Source organism: Ictidomys tridecemlineatus, chromosome 2 (assembly GCF_052094955.1).
Source record: "Ictidomys tridecemlineatus isolate mIctTri1 chromosome 2, mIctTri1.hap1, whole genome shotgun sequence".
Lineage (NCBI taxonomy): Eukaryota > Metazoa > Chordata > Mammalia > Rodentia > Sciuridae > Ictidomys > Ictidomys tridecemlineatus.
In genome coordinates, this window is record NC_135478.1 from 199,159,559 (window position 1) to 199,172,433 (window position 12,875).

The 12,875-nt window shown below is 38.8% G+C and overlaps 1 protein-coding gene across 1 annotated transcript in view; it reads right to left on the reverse strand.

Moving 5' to 3' along the window:
* Positions 1–124: 124 nt before the first annotated feature.
* Positions 125–12,875, reverse strand: part of LOC120891856 (uncharacterized) — a 79,830-nt gene continuing 67,079 nt past the window's right edge. Inside the window, exon 6 of the mRNA XM_078040392.1 lies at positions 125–438. The gene's annotated coding sequence lies outside the window, so the exon portion shown is untranslated. The remainder of the gene's footprint in view (positions 439–12,875) is intronic.

The following is a 12,875-nucleotide window of genomic DNA, read 5'->3' on the forward strand; positions in this document are numbered from 1 at the left end:
GTTTTGAGTCTCTCTCCCTGAACTGATTTATAAGAGTAAAGAAAAACATAAGAAGCCACATTCATGTACATGAGAAAGGTATTTCACTCACTTTAAAGTGGATAAATCCAGGAAAAATTACAAATTTATACAATGACCAGTGATCAGTTATTATTTTATTATGTCATTTTTGATGTGCTAACTATACTGGAGGAATCCAAAGGACTACACAGAGATCATTCTTTGGCAAATATTTTAAGGATGCTGTTTCAGAAAGAAATTCACAGAAAACACTTTTGAACAACAAAATACAGCTTAAGGACACAAACATTATTCTGGAGAGAATCAAAATTGAATCCTTGCTGGTGGTTGTCTTTGATGCACTGTTTTCAGCCCATCAGGCCACATGATGGCAGTGTTCCTTGAAAAATAAACCTGGAAGAACAGCTGCAGTATCTCCTGGAAAGGAAAAAAAGAAAAATCGAGCCAATGCAGATAATACATGATCTAGATTAAATCACAAATGCGGATAAAAAATTTTTTTTAAAAAAACTTGTTTTTAATCCACAGGAACCATATCTTTTCTGATCATATTTTTCTACAATGAATTTCTCTGTTGAGAATTCACCCTGGGTTTATGATTTATGGAATGAATTTCAAGATGTGTCTGACAAATACATAAAAGCAAATTAAACATTGTTAGGAGATGGGTATCCATTGATTGTTTGTTTTGATACACAGGTATTAAAAGGGCATTGAAAATAATGAACTAAATATGTTTTGTACCATGTGTCTTCAGTCTTTCCTGATGATATTGTCTTAGGAGTCTCTGTCTTTGCTGTGGGAAAGAAAGACAAGCTTGCTTCTCATGCTCACAATTTTCCTCTTAAGCTGGAAATATTCCCTATAAGACCAGAGTGAGATTTCCTGAGTCCCTTCTAAAAAAGCGTGAAGCCACAGATGGAGGTTAAGGCAGCAGCTACTGTCAGTCAAGGCCCCAGGCAAGACTGTGAAATCAAAGATTTGTTCTTGTTTCCCAGCCCCAACCCTTTCTAGTGTCTACAGCTACCCCTTGATAGCTCCAGGGGGTAAAAGAGCTAGGTTTGTCTTCTGGATCTTCCTCCCATTTCTCCATTCCTCCGTGATGGATTTCATATTTTAAACATGGGTTGTGGGTTTTCTACAAATCTTAAAAGAATGAGTGTCAGTCACCTGCAAGGGTTTTTTTTCAGACAAACGTGCAATGTCACCTAGTTCATACAGAGAACAGCCTTGGCTGAAAGCTATCCGATGACTCCGGGCTTGGCTGGAAGCCCTGCCTCTGCATACCACAATTCAACCTCGATTGACTGAGTTATGATGTGCCTGACACTGTGATAGGCGTGGAAAGCCCTGAAAGATGAGTGGGACACAGTCCTGATCTCAAGAACATACCAGCAAATCAAATAAATTACACAATATGGAATCTATAAGGTGGAATAGGATATACTGTGAGAGAAATCCAAAACACAGGAGGTGAGGGGCTAGGGCATTGCTGAAGGGAGAGATCACACTATTTGGCTTGAAGAATTAAAAAGGATTTCACAGAGGAAATGGTGTTTGAGGCAGGATTTTGACAGAGACCAAGAGTCTCTGGTGACTTAATGTCTTTTTAATGTAGTGGCTTCATGGAGGAATGTGCACTCTACGCTTTCACTTATTCCAGATTCTTCCCAGACTTCACACCTGACCACAATAGTCCCTTTGGCCAGGAGAGAAGCCAGGAAGCAAAGTATAGTAACCCGATGTCACTATTAAAAAAAAAAAAAAAAGCATATCATTAGAAATGGAAGATAACTTTGGAGACAGGCTTACATTCATTAATATAGACAGCTTTGAATGCAACTGGAGCAATCCATGCTAATTCAGCCTGAAATGGGGAATCATTGAATGCTGCCTATCCTTTGTATTGTGATATTACTTCTCAGTTCTCTATCCAGCTGGGCATGAGGAGAGACTATATAAGGATTGATAGTCATTGATAATTTATGACTCTTTTTTGTTCCCTTGACAGCCTAGATTATTTTGGCAGTTTCCAAACTTTAAGGTACTTTGGAATCATCTGGAAGGCTTGTTCCAACACAGCCTGCTGGGCCATATCTGATGAAGTCTGATACCTGAGACCTATTTAAATGCCAGTTTTGATGGTCTGCGACCATATTTAAAGAAAAAAAAATGGTCTACCGGCTCTATAGGACATTTGCCAGGTTTTAGAAAGCCAACTGATTGTGAGAATCATTCTGCAAAACTACCTTCTGAATCCTGCCTTCTTATTGTTTCTATGTTTCAATGATTGGTAACATCAGATAATTTTTTATCTTAATAACATGCCTGTTCAGGATGAAATCATTTTACTATTGAAAACATGGTGTGCATAATGATATATAAACTAATTATTAAAATTTATTCAATCTACATCAATTACAGATTTCATTGAGTTTAAACTGTATATTCAGCAATCATAACCAGATGTTGGGGGCTAGAATCACAAGGCTACAAGAAAGAAATGAGAACAAAGAAACAAGAAAAAAAAATTAACTGACAGCAAGCAAAATGATATATCCCACTCAGTAAATTTTCTTTCTTTGAAAAATATGAACATGTAAGTTATTAAGTGCTACAGCCTACATATATCCTCTATTTAAATTCAACCAAATGAAGAAAAATACAAATAGCTAAGAAAAACAAGTAAATTCATCATATTGCTAGGGCCAGCATTAAGTTGAATTGCCCAGAAAAGTGAGAGACTAAAGTTCAGCACACACATGCACTTGGGAGCTACTGTGAGGTCAAGAAACTGAAACAATCTGATCACGTGATCTAAAGTCCAGGGCACATCAGTTATGGTTGGGCCCCAGCTTTTAATAAATATCACACATAAAAATTAAGTTTTACAGAAAAGGTCAAGATTCGTTGAATGCTAGAGCAGGAAAGAGTCTTGGAGATAATTTATAGCTTTATTTTCAGTAGAAGTGGGTGAAGTCTGAAGATTTAGAAAAGTGCCCAGAGTCATCCAGTTTCTTCTTTCTATCCCCTTTCTGAACTAGCTTGCTAACCAGTAAGCAAACACCCTTCCCCTCTCTCACTCCCCACACCATTCACAGGCAAAGACTACAGCACAGCAGCATTTGCCTGCACCAGGCCTGAATCCCTCCCCATTGTTCCCCATCTGTTGGTTCTGTCTCTCCAACAATGATTGCAAATGCCTCAAAAACAGGAGCGGCTTCTTCATCCCTCTCCTGAATTCCCTATGGATACATTAAGAGGCTGATTATTCCATTTATTTAAAAAAAATAAAAAGGAATCTCCAAATTACAAAAGCATTCACAATAGGATCTGTATTCTATAGGCTCTTTCAGGTTGCAAGAGCAAGGGAGACCAATCATGCTTCCCCGTTAATGGGGGTTTATTGTGCAGACAAACAGGACACAGGCCGGGCAGCTGCACTCCCAGTTAGGCCCCACCGGGAACTCGTCACTGCCCGTTATTGTCCTGCTGGATAAACCTGTAGCTCCTGCAGCCAGGCAGCTGCTCTCCTGACTTCACTACTTACCCTCTCTGTGCCTCTGGCCCTTTACCTTTAAAATGGAGATGATAATAATATGTACCTCATTGAGTTGCTGTGAGGATTAGCTAAGTTGACATCTATAAAGCCTTTACAAGGGTGTCTGGGGTATAGTAAATGCTAGAAGATGTTAGCCATCATTATTAATTCAGTGTAACTGACAGATCTCCTTCCATGTGAAGTTTCTGACTCTTCTGACTGACAGAGGTGTGCAATTCCCTTTCTGTCTTCTTTGGGAAGTTGACTTTTTTCCCCCTCAGAGTGTCTGTTCTGTGGTACCATTACTGCACTGGTAGAGAAAAATCAGCTCACTACCGTTCACCTCAGAAAAGGCCTCAGGAGCAACTGACTCCACAGAAACTCACCACTGGTGAGCAATCGCTTATTCTGGGGCCAAATTGCTTAAGCATTGGGGGCAGAAGTAGCTGGTTTATCAGATTGGCTTCCTCTTCATACTGAGGCAGTTTAGTTTTCTCTGAAAGTTTTGTCAAATCTTGACTTAGCTATAGCATGCAAACAAAGTGGGATGGAAAGTACTCTCTTACACTAGGACTAGGGCTTTAATGTTTCACATTGAAATGTAGAACTGTATTGTTCCCCGGAAGCACTCCTTGGGGCCAGTTGCAAATCCCACTGAGGCCAACCTTGTTTTATCATTCTGCCTAGAGGATCCCTCACGGTTAACCCTGATATTGAATTCAGAGCCTGTCTCAGGCCTTTTTGCTTAGAGCTATGCACGTGGACCTTGGCAGAGCATCATTAAAACCCCTATTAGTGAGAGCCGACTGCTTTCCCTGTGAGGAAAAGTATTACATTGCGGTAAAATGCAAATCCACTCACAGGCAACTGCAGATTTATGGCACTGCAGTTCCAGAGGAACCACAGGGAAATGGAACCTCGTTCCCTCTGGGAGACTGGAGCCACTAGCATCTGCAGATTGACTAGGATCCTACCCAGGACTGCCTATGTCATTTGTGGGAGCCAGTGCAAAATGAAAACGCAGGGCCCCTTGTTCAAAAATTATTGACTTTCAAGACGGCGACAGCAGATCATTAATCTAAGTGCTGGGTCATCCTGAGCACCGGGCCCTGTGTGACTGCCCCAATTCTAAGTGTCACTGAAAAGTGACACTTTCCATTTTGATTTGAGCACATCATATGGCCCGTGGGGAGAAAATATGAGTGAGGATGTAAACCTTGTTTACCCAGGTCTTTCATCCCTGGGGAAAACCACAGATTGAGGAAGAATCAAAACGGTGTGTGTTGGTGAGTACCACATAGTTTATCTTCAACATATGCCATCCAAGCATCCCCTTGCTCCCACCCAGCTCCCTTTGCCATGAGCCTGAGGACCCTCACACCCCTATGTTTTCTGCTGTGTGTCATGTGATAAACAGAATGGCATAGTACTCAAAAGTACAGACTCAATTCTACTGTTAGTAGTGCTACCAGGGGCAAATTATTTAAACTTTCTATGACTCATTTTCTTATTTGTTAAACTGTGGATAATAATAGTGCCTGCCTAAGAAAGCAGACTGTGTTGGAACACATAAAATACTTAGCATTTGTCCCTGGTACACAGCAAATGCTCCAGAGGTATTAACTGTCACTAGCCTGCCATCTTTGACTCTGTTGCAATCACTCCACTCTTGACACTACTGCTGTCCGCTGAACCATTAACATTGGAGTTAGGGCATTCTGTATCGAGACAAGAGGACATTGAACCAGGACTTCAAAGTTATGAAGAGCCAAACATTTGGACGTTTGTTTTATTTCCAAATGAATTTTAGATATGTACAATCAGAGGAGTCCACTGACTATGTTGGAAGAGCCTCTGTTCCTCATACAAATATAATTGCTCTGTGGAAACATTTTAAGTGCATGACAGCCCTTTTTTTAGCATTTCTTCATTTTTTAAATACAGGACAAGCGTGAAATCTACATTGTTTTGCAAATGAGGGGGTTTGCATGAAAAAGATGGGATAATAACTTTGGCCCTGGAGATCTGGGGGTTCAATTGCCTGACTAAAACACCAACCCTAATTTCTCAGGGCCAGCCTTATCAGTGGAATGGGTCACATGCCTTTTTTGATAGGACAGGGTTAATAATGTTGTTCCTTCCTAAGTCATGCAGCTGCTGCAGAGCACTAGGAAGGGTGCATAGAAAACACACCAAGAAATGAGCCCAAGAGGAAAGGAAAAAGGGAAGTATTTCAAAGAAGTCATCAAGACCTAAATCCAGATGGTGTCAAGGATGGCTGAAAATGGAAGTGAAGAATAAAATTGAAGTTGAATTTAGGGTTCTGAAAGAAAACAAACTAAAAGTCGAGATTATTTTGGAAACAGGGAGCTACACTGAACAAGGTGAATTTCTTCCTCTTGTTTGGTGATGGATTTAAAAAATGAATTTTTAAAAAAACATGTAAGTATCTTTTTCAATATGGAAGAAAGAAAACCCTACCTTCAGTTTCAAGTGAATTAATGGATGGGGAAAGGCCTTGGGAAGTCCTACTGGCCTCTTGAGCCAGTGAGTGTTATCAGCCCTTCTTCTTGAATTCAGGCACGCAGCTGCAAGACCTGTCCAAATAGCAAACAGGAGAGGAGAAAGGAGCTTTCTCAGCAGCTCAGCCAGTTGTGCCTGACTCATGGAGGGGTGGGATAGCCAGGGAACCTTGAGCAAATCTGTGTATTCTCTGCTTTGATTGAAAAGATTTTATTGCACAAAGTTTACAAATGTGTTCCTTTCGACAAGTGTTTGTTCATTCTTTAAAAAAAAAAATCTTAATGGAAAAATTACATTTTATTTGCTTATATCTATGAATTTTAAGAGTCTCTTAAAAGTAAACATAAAAGTTCTTAGAGCAGCATAAACATCAAAGAGAGGTGGTTTTCTCCAATAACTATCCGTTCAGGTTTTTTTTTTTTTATTCAGAAAGTTTATTCTCTTCTTTTCAAAATGGTGCCAGAGTGAAAAAGCAATCTGTATTTAAATTTTGTATTCTATCTCCTTTGTTATTGAAGAAATTGTGTGTGTCCAGACTTTTAGTGGTTATATTACAGTTACAAGAAAAGGAGAACAAATACTCAGAAATTGTATATCTGTAATTTGGGGGGCCATGTTTATTTATTTATTTTTTAAATAAAACTTTTTTCCAAGAAGAGGGCTATGCAGAGTATTGGGATAGGGCTGCTCCATTCAGAATCTGTTGCCATGGTGACCGACCTGGGAGATTCACGGGCTCTGTACAGGAGGCATGTGTGGTAATTATATAAGCTGAAGTGCTGTTGAATAACCCCAGGAAGGCAGGACTGCCACAGTGCAATTTCTCAGAAACCACTATTTTAAAATTCATACATCATAATGCCTCTTCTTTTATATGGAAATCCACCATTTAGGTAGTTTTCACATATAAATAAGACTGATATAATAGAAAATAAAACTTAACCAAATCCTAAGCATCAGAAGTGTGCCAGATGAATCACATTATGTACTGATGAACTTATTTGCAATAATTCTATTTTTTATGAATGGGCAATGAAGCAGTCACATGTGACTTAGTCCTTCTCTCTCTCTCTCTTTTAATATTTATGTTTTAGTGGTAGTTGGACACAAAACCTTTATTTTATTTATTTATTTTTATGGGTGCTGAGAATCGAACCCAGGGCCTCACATGTGCTAGGCAAGCACTCCACTGCTGAGCCAAAACCCCAGCCCAGTCCTTGTCTTTAATATAATATACAGTAATTATAAAAGTAGAAGTAGGTAATTGGCTGGAACAACAAATCAATGTCATTTTTAACTAAATAGACAAGTTAAATTGGTTGAGTGTGAATGAATTCAATACATGTTTTCCAACAAAAATATAATTAAAACAAGGAATTCTTTTCACTTTTTTTCCCTTGAAGTACCAGAGATTGAAATCAGGGCCTCATGCATGCAAGGCAAGCTCTCCACCACTGAGATACACCCCCAGACCCTTCTTGTTTTCCTTTGAGACAGAGTTTTGCTAAGTTGCCCAGGCTGGCCTTGAACTTGCAACCTCCCATTTTAACCCCCCAAGTCGTCAGGATCACAGGCATATACCGCCATGTCCAGTTTCTTTTTCCCACTTAACATTTCACATGGTCACAATTAGGTCATAGGCCACACTTGTAAGAGACACATTAATACTCCATGCATAGGAAATTCGTTTCTGGTGGATTTTGTAATGTTATTCCTTGGTTCAACAAACACTACTGATTGAGGAAACTAGATACCTGAACTTGAAAAGCCTTTATTCCCCTTCAGGCTTTCAGTTTCCTCATCTGAGAATCTCTCTAGCTCCAAAGTATCAATCATTCCAGAACTCACAAGATAAAATGGTCCACATCATCCATCATTTTTCACTTTTTCCCTGAAGCTAGAAAGAACTATTTAGTGATGACCACATCCTAACACCAATGCTGAACACTTGGCTCATTACCTGTATCATTGGAAGGTAGGCACTGCTTTCCCATTTAACAAGTGAGAGAATGGATTAGATGATGTAAAGCTGTCCATTCCACATGTCACGGGCTGTGTATTTCCCTGTGCTCCCTCCCACAAGCTGCTGAAGAGCCTTCAGTTATCTTACAGATGAATTATTTTCTGTGATGATAAATGGAAAGCATGATTGTAAGACATGTTGAAACTCTGAGTACTGATTTTTTTTTTAATTATTAAAGAACTCTGGAATCAAAGTGACAAAAGGCTAAATTGAACTGTCACGAGATGGGGATTTCCAGATTCATCCGAAGGCGACAGGATGCAGAAAGTGGACGCTGCTTATTTGAAGAACAATGCTAAAAATGGGACTTGGACATCCACTTACTGCTCATTAGTACCCACTTACGTCTAGTCTTCCTCAAGTGATTAATCATGGCTCTAGGTCTGATCAATTGAATTTTGTACAAAATTAAATGCCGGTTAAAAATAATCATTGTAATGAGCACTTAAAATGACAGATATGACTTAGTGCAGGCTTTCTTCATTAACCTGAGTGTTTTTCCTACGACTCTTCTGAAAGCGCCTTCTCTGCCTATATTTGAAGATGAGGCTGATAATGATGTTCCCATTCAGGTGTCCACATTTATTCGTGAAACCATTGTGTACTCCATAAGCTCCCTCCATTACGTGCATGGTCTTCTGTTTAGTAGTTTTATATACTTTTTACTGCAACAGTACTGGCTCTTTCCTGTTCTGTCCATAGAAGAGGCCCCCCAAATGCTTTATAACTCAATGAATTCAATTCTGCCTCTTTATCTTGGAGATTTTTTTTTTTCGGCCTGCAGTCTTAATGTTATACCCCATTTCGGTTTTTGTTGTGTGAAACAGTGGTCTGATGACAGATTTCATTTCCCAGAATTTATTACCTATTGTGTATATTGCAGTTCATTCACAATGACCCCATCTGCATTTAGGTTGAATGGGGAGCCCCCACCCTGACCCAATTTAATAAAAAAATAATGAGGCCACTCAAAGCTCATAGATGTGTCAGCACTATGAAAGGGGTCTATAATCAATGCAAATGTGATGTTTTCCTGCTTTGTGGAGCACAGAGGTTTGACACCCATCTCTTTCGCTGGATCAAATCAGCCTCCCTCTTTGCTTTGAGAATCTAATGAAAGGTATGAACTCTCTTCCCTAAAAAAAAAAAAAAAAAAAAAAAAAATGCATGTGGCCGGCTAATTTATTGAAATGTTAATTGGTGGGTTGTTTCATGCTCTATTTTTTTTTCTCCCTCCTATTCCAAGAATGTGGTCAAGCCTCTTGAGATGTGAATGGTGCCCCTGAGGTTGTGTGGAGCACAACCTGCCAATCGACTCATAGAAGCCTCCCACCCTGCCGGAAAACCTGTGTAATGCCAAAAAGGGAGGGATGGGGGAAAGTATCACAAATGACTGAGCTTGGATTTTCTGGCATCCAAAGCAGAATGGAGGCTGGAAGTTCAATTTACCTTGACTTAACGTTTATTAAATAATGTTTGTGCAGGCTTGTGTGTAGGTTTAAGTCTACATCCTCTCTGTAGTTCTATGAACACACACACACACACACACACACACACACACCACACACACACACACACACACACTCACTCTTACAGTGTTTCTGAAGGTTTGTGATCCATTTTCCTTAACCTACCCTTCCCGACTCCCTGATGTCAAGGGACTTTAATTTTTATTATGCACCTACTACTGAGTTTTAGCAAAGAATAATTCATATATTTTTCATGGAGAAGAGTGGGAGTTGAGAGGTTAACTGACTTTCTCAAGGTCACACAAGCTATGATGGTAGAGTGAGGCTAACAATAGGCTATCCTGCTGCCATAGGATGTCCCTGCTTGGGATGCTAACTGCAGGACTAAAATTTTTTTTTCACCTTGCTGAGCTTCGTACAAACAGCCTTCAGTAATTCACAAATGTTAAACCTGGCGGCATTGTACCTGATCCTTAGAGGCAGTGGGCATACTCATTTTGCCATGTTGAAGGTCCCTGTTGCACACCATTATTGTATCCATCTCCCCAAACATACCATCTCCACCTCTTAGAAGAACCATGTGACCTTGGTTTTTCAAAGTTTTCATTCAGCAAACTTCAAATATTGTAATGGCTATAAAAATACTTATGTCATGAGCTTGTTGTATGAATTACATAAAAAAGCAGGGCACATTAAATAAATGGCATACAGGCATGTTGGAGCAGGCCTATAAATCCCAGACTCTCAGGAGGCTCGGAGAAGGATACAAGTTCAGGAAACTTTGTCTTTTGTGTGTGTGTGTGTGTGTGTGTGTGTGTGTGTGTGTGTGTGTATCATAAATTGAACCCAGGGATGCTAACTACTGAGCCACATCCCCAGTTCGTTTTGTTTTTCATTTTGAGACAGAGTCTCACCAAATTGCTCAGGGTCCCACTAAATTGCTGAGGCTGGTTTTGAAGTTGGATTCCTCCTGCCCCAGCCTCCTGAGCCACTAGGATTACAGGCATGTGCCACTGCACCCAGCAAGACCCTGTTTTAAAAAAAAAAAAAAAAATTAGAAAGGATTGGAGATATATCTGCTCAGTAGCAGAACATTCCTAGGTTCAATTCCCAGTAGTACCAAAAGAAAAAAAGAAGGGGAAAAAAAAGGCATAAGGCCTGGTACATGGTAAGAATCCAATAAATGGACCTTATTATAATGATTTAACTGCATTATTTTATTTTGTAAAGACTTGTTCTCTGTTGATAATTCTTTAAAAGTGAATGAGGCACCCCACATGCTGCTGCATACCTATAATCCCACCTATAATCCCTCCCTTGGGAGGCTGAGACAGGAGGATCACAAGTTCAAAGCCAGCCTCAGCTACCAACTTGCCCAGACCCTGACTAACAAAAACCAAAATGGGTTGGAGATGTAGCTCAGGGGTAGAGCACTTCCCTCACATTCATGAGGCTCTGGGTTCCATGCCCAGTAACATAAACAAACAAATAAACAAACAACAAAAAAGGCTGTAGGTAGTCTTGGAGGACTTCTTCAGACGTGAATTCTTCCTTTGCATTACCATAGTATTTTGAACATATTTCATTATTGTTTTTTGTACTCCACAAAAATCATTTTTTCATATATCTGTTTTTCCTAACTAAACTGAGAGTATCTCAGTAGCTGGCACAGGAACAAGTACACGAGCCAGGGACTGCAGGGGCACTATTTCCATTGTATTCCTTACAGATGGCTTCCCTGACACTTTTCGTTGTGTCTTGTTGTGTCATAGATATACCCAGAATTTTTATGACTGCAATAAATGTGATTCTGTAAGCTCCAAAGTGAGCTATGAGATCATATTTGAAAAGGCATTGAAAAGAGTCCAGTGCTGTACTTTCAATTATTTTTCCACAGAATATTAATCTTTTTTCAATTTTTCTAAGATATCGTTTAATTTTCTGCCGTAACAGAAAATGTGAAAGGTAGCAGAATCCCTAAAGCTAACACGCGTCCAGTTGTAAAGCAGACTAACGATTTTGTTAGATATTCTTTATAGGATTTAATTTAGAATTTAATATTGAGGAAAAATAACTTATCACTGACAATAAACATAAAATATCTTATCTTTTCCTAGTTGGTATAAATTGAGAACATTACAAGCCAAGATTGGTAATATAAAATACGGTCAGGGCTGGGCACAGAATTCCTGTACCAATCATTTAAATGACTTCCCCCTAAGTAAAAAGGAATCCTGATTCCATTCAATTTACTATTAATGTGCCTCAAGAGGAAGAAAGGTTAACTATCAACAAAATAGAATCAAGGGAAGTTTTCAAGAGAAGAAAAGTAAAAGTGTTACAATCTTTAAAAAGTAAATCAAGCTTTTAGTTTTAGTACAGAATACCATTCATTCCAGACTAATTTCAAGTTTATGATAATTTCATTAACTGCACTGAAGCTTCCTCGATCCAATCTGGGAAAGCATAGTTTGCTAATTAATAGTTATAAGATGTGGGAGATGTTTAAGGCATTGTTTTCAAGCACTGTTTGCATTTGTTGTTTTCAAGCATCATTTGCTCACAAGCTACTGTCATCTTTATTTATTCATCTAGGTCTAACAGAATCTCTAGCAATGTTTTATTAGTCATTATTAATGTTATTATAATTACTAAAAAAATACATAAATGTATTTGTGTTCAAGTCATCTAATTTAGAATTTTTAAAGCAATTAAGTTTCACCCCCTGTTACAGGCTCTGAGTGAACTTTCAATTTACTCAACCTCTAGATTCATATTCTCAACTCTATGATCAAGGATAGGACTGTTCTGAAGAAAGTAAATAAATTGAGCATTCTCATCGATTGAAAACTCTTCAGAATAATGTCTTTTCTAAGCTACAAAATTTTTACTCATCTTAAAATCATCTCATTTAATAAACTAATTTTTGGATACATCTAATGCAATAGGACATCTTTTCCACTTTAATTAAAATCCTTACATCTCTAGAGCTGCCCTGATTTATTTTTCTTTCTTAAACAGTCTGTGTCAATTTCAATGGTAAAATGACATAGTAACGTAATAGTAATAGTAATAGTAAGTAATGGATGATTAGGTTGAAGACAACTTATATCAACCCACGGTTGCTCTTCAAAATGAATCTCTTTCATTCTATCTCAATAGTTACATAGAACTCACTGATCTCTCAGTTTTCTTGTACTTTGAACAAACCTGTTTTAGAAATGCCTGAGACCTCCTTTTTCTTTTCTTTGGGCTTCTGTTGGGATTTTCACCCAAATTCTCTTCCTTCTCCCTTTTC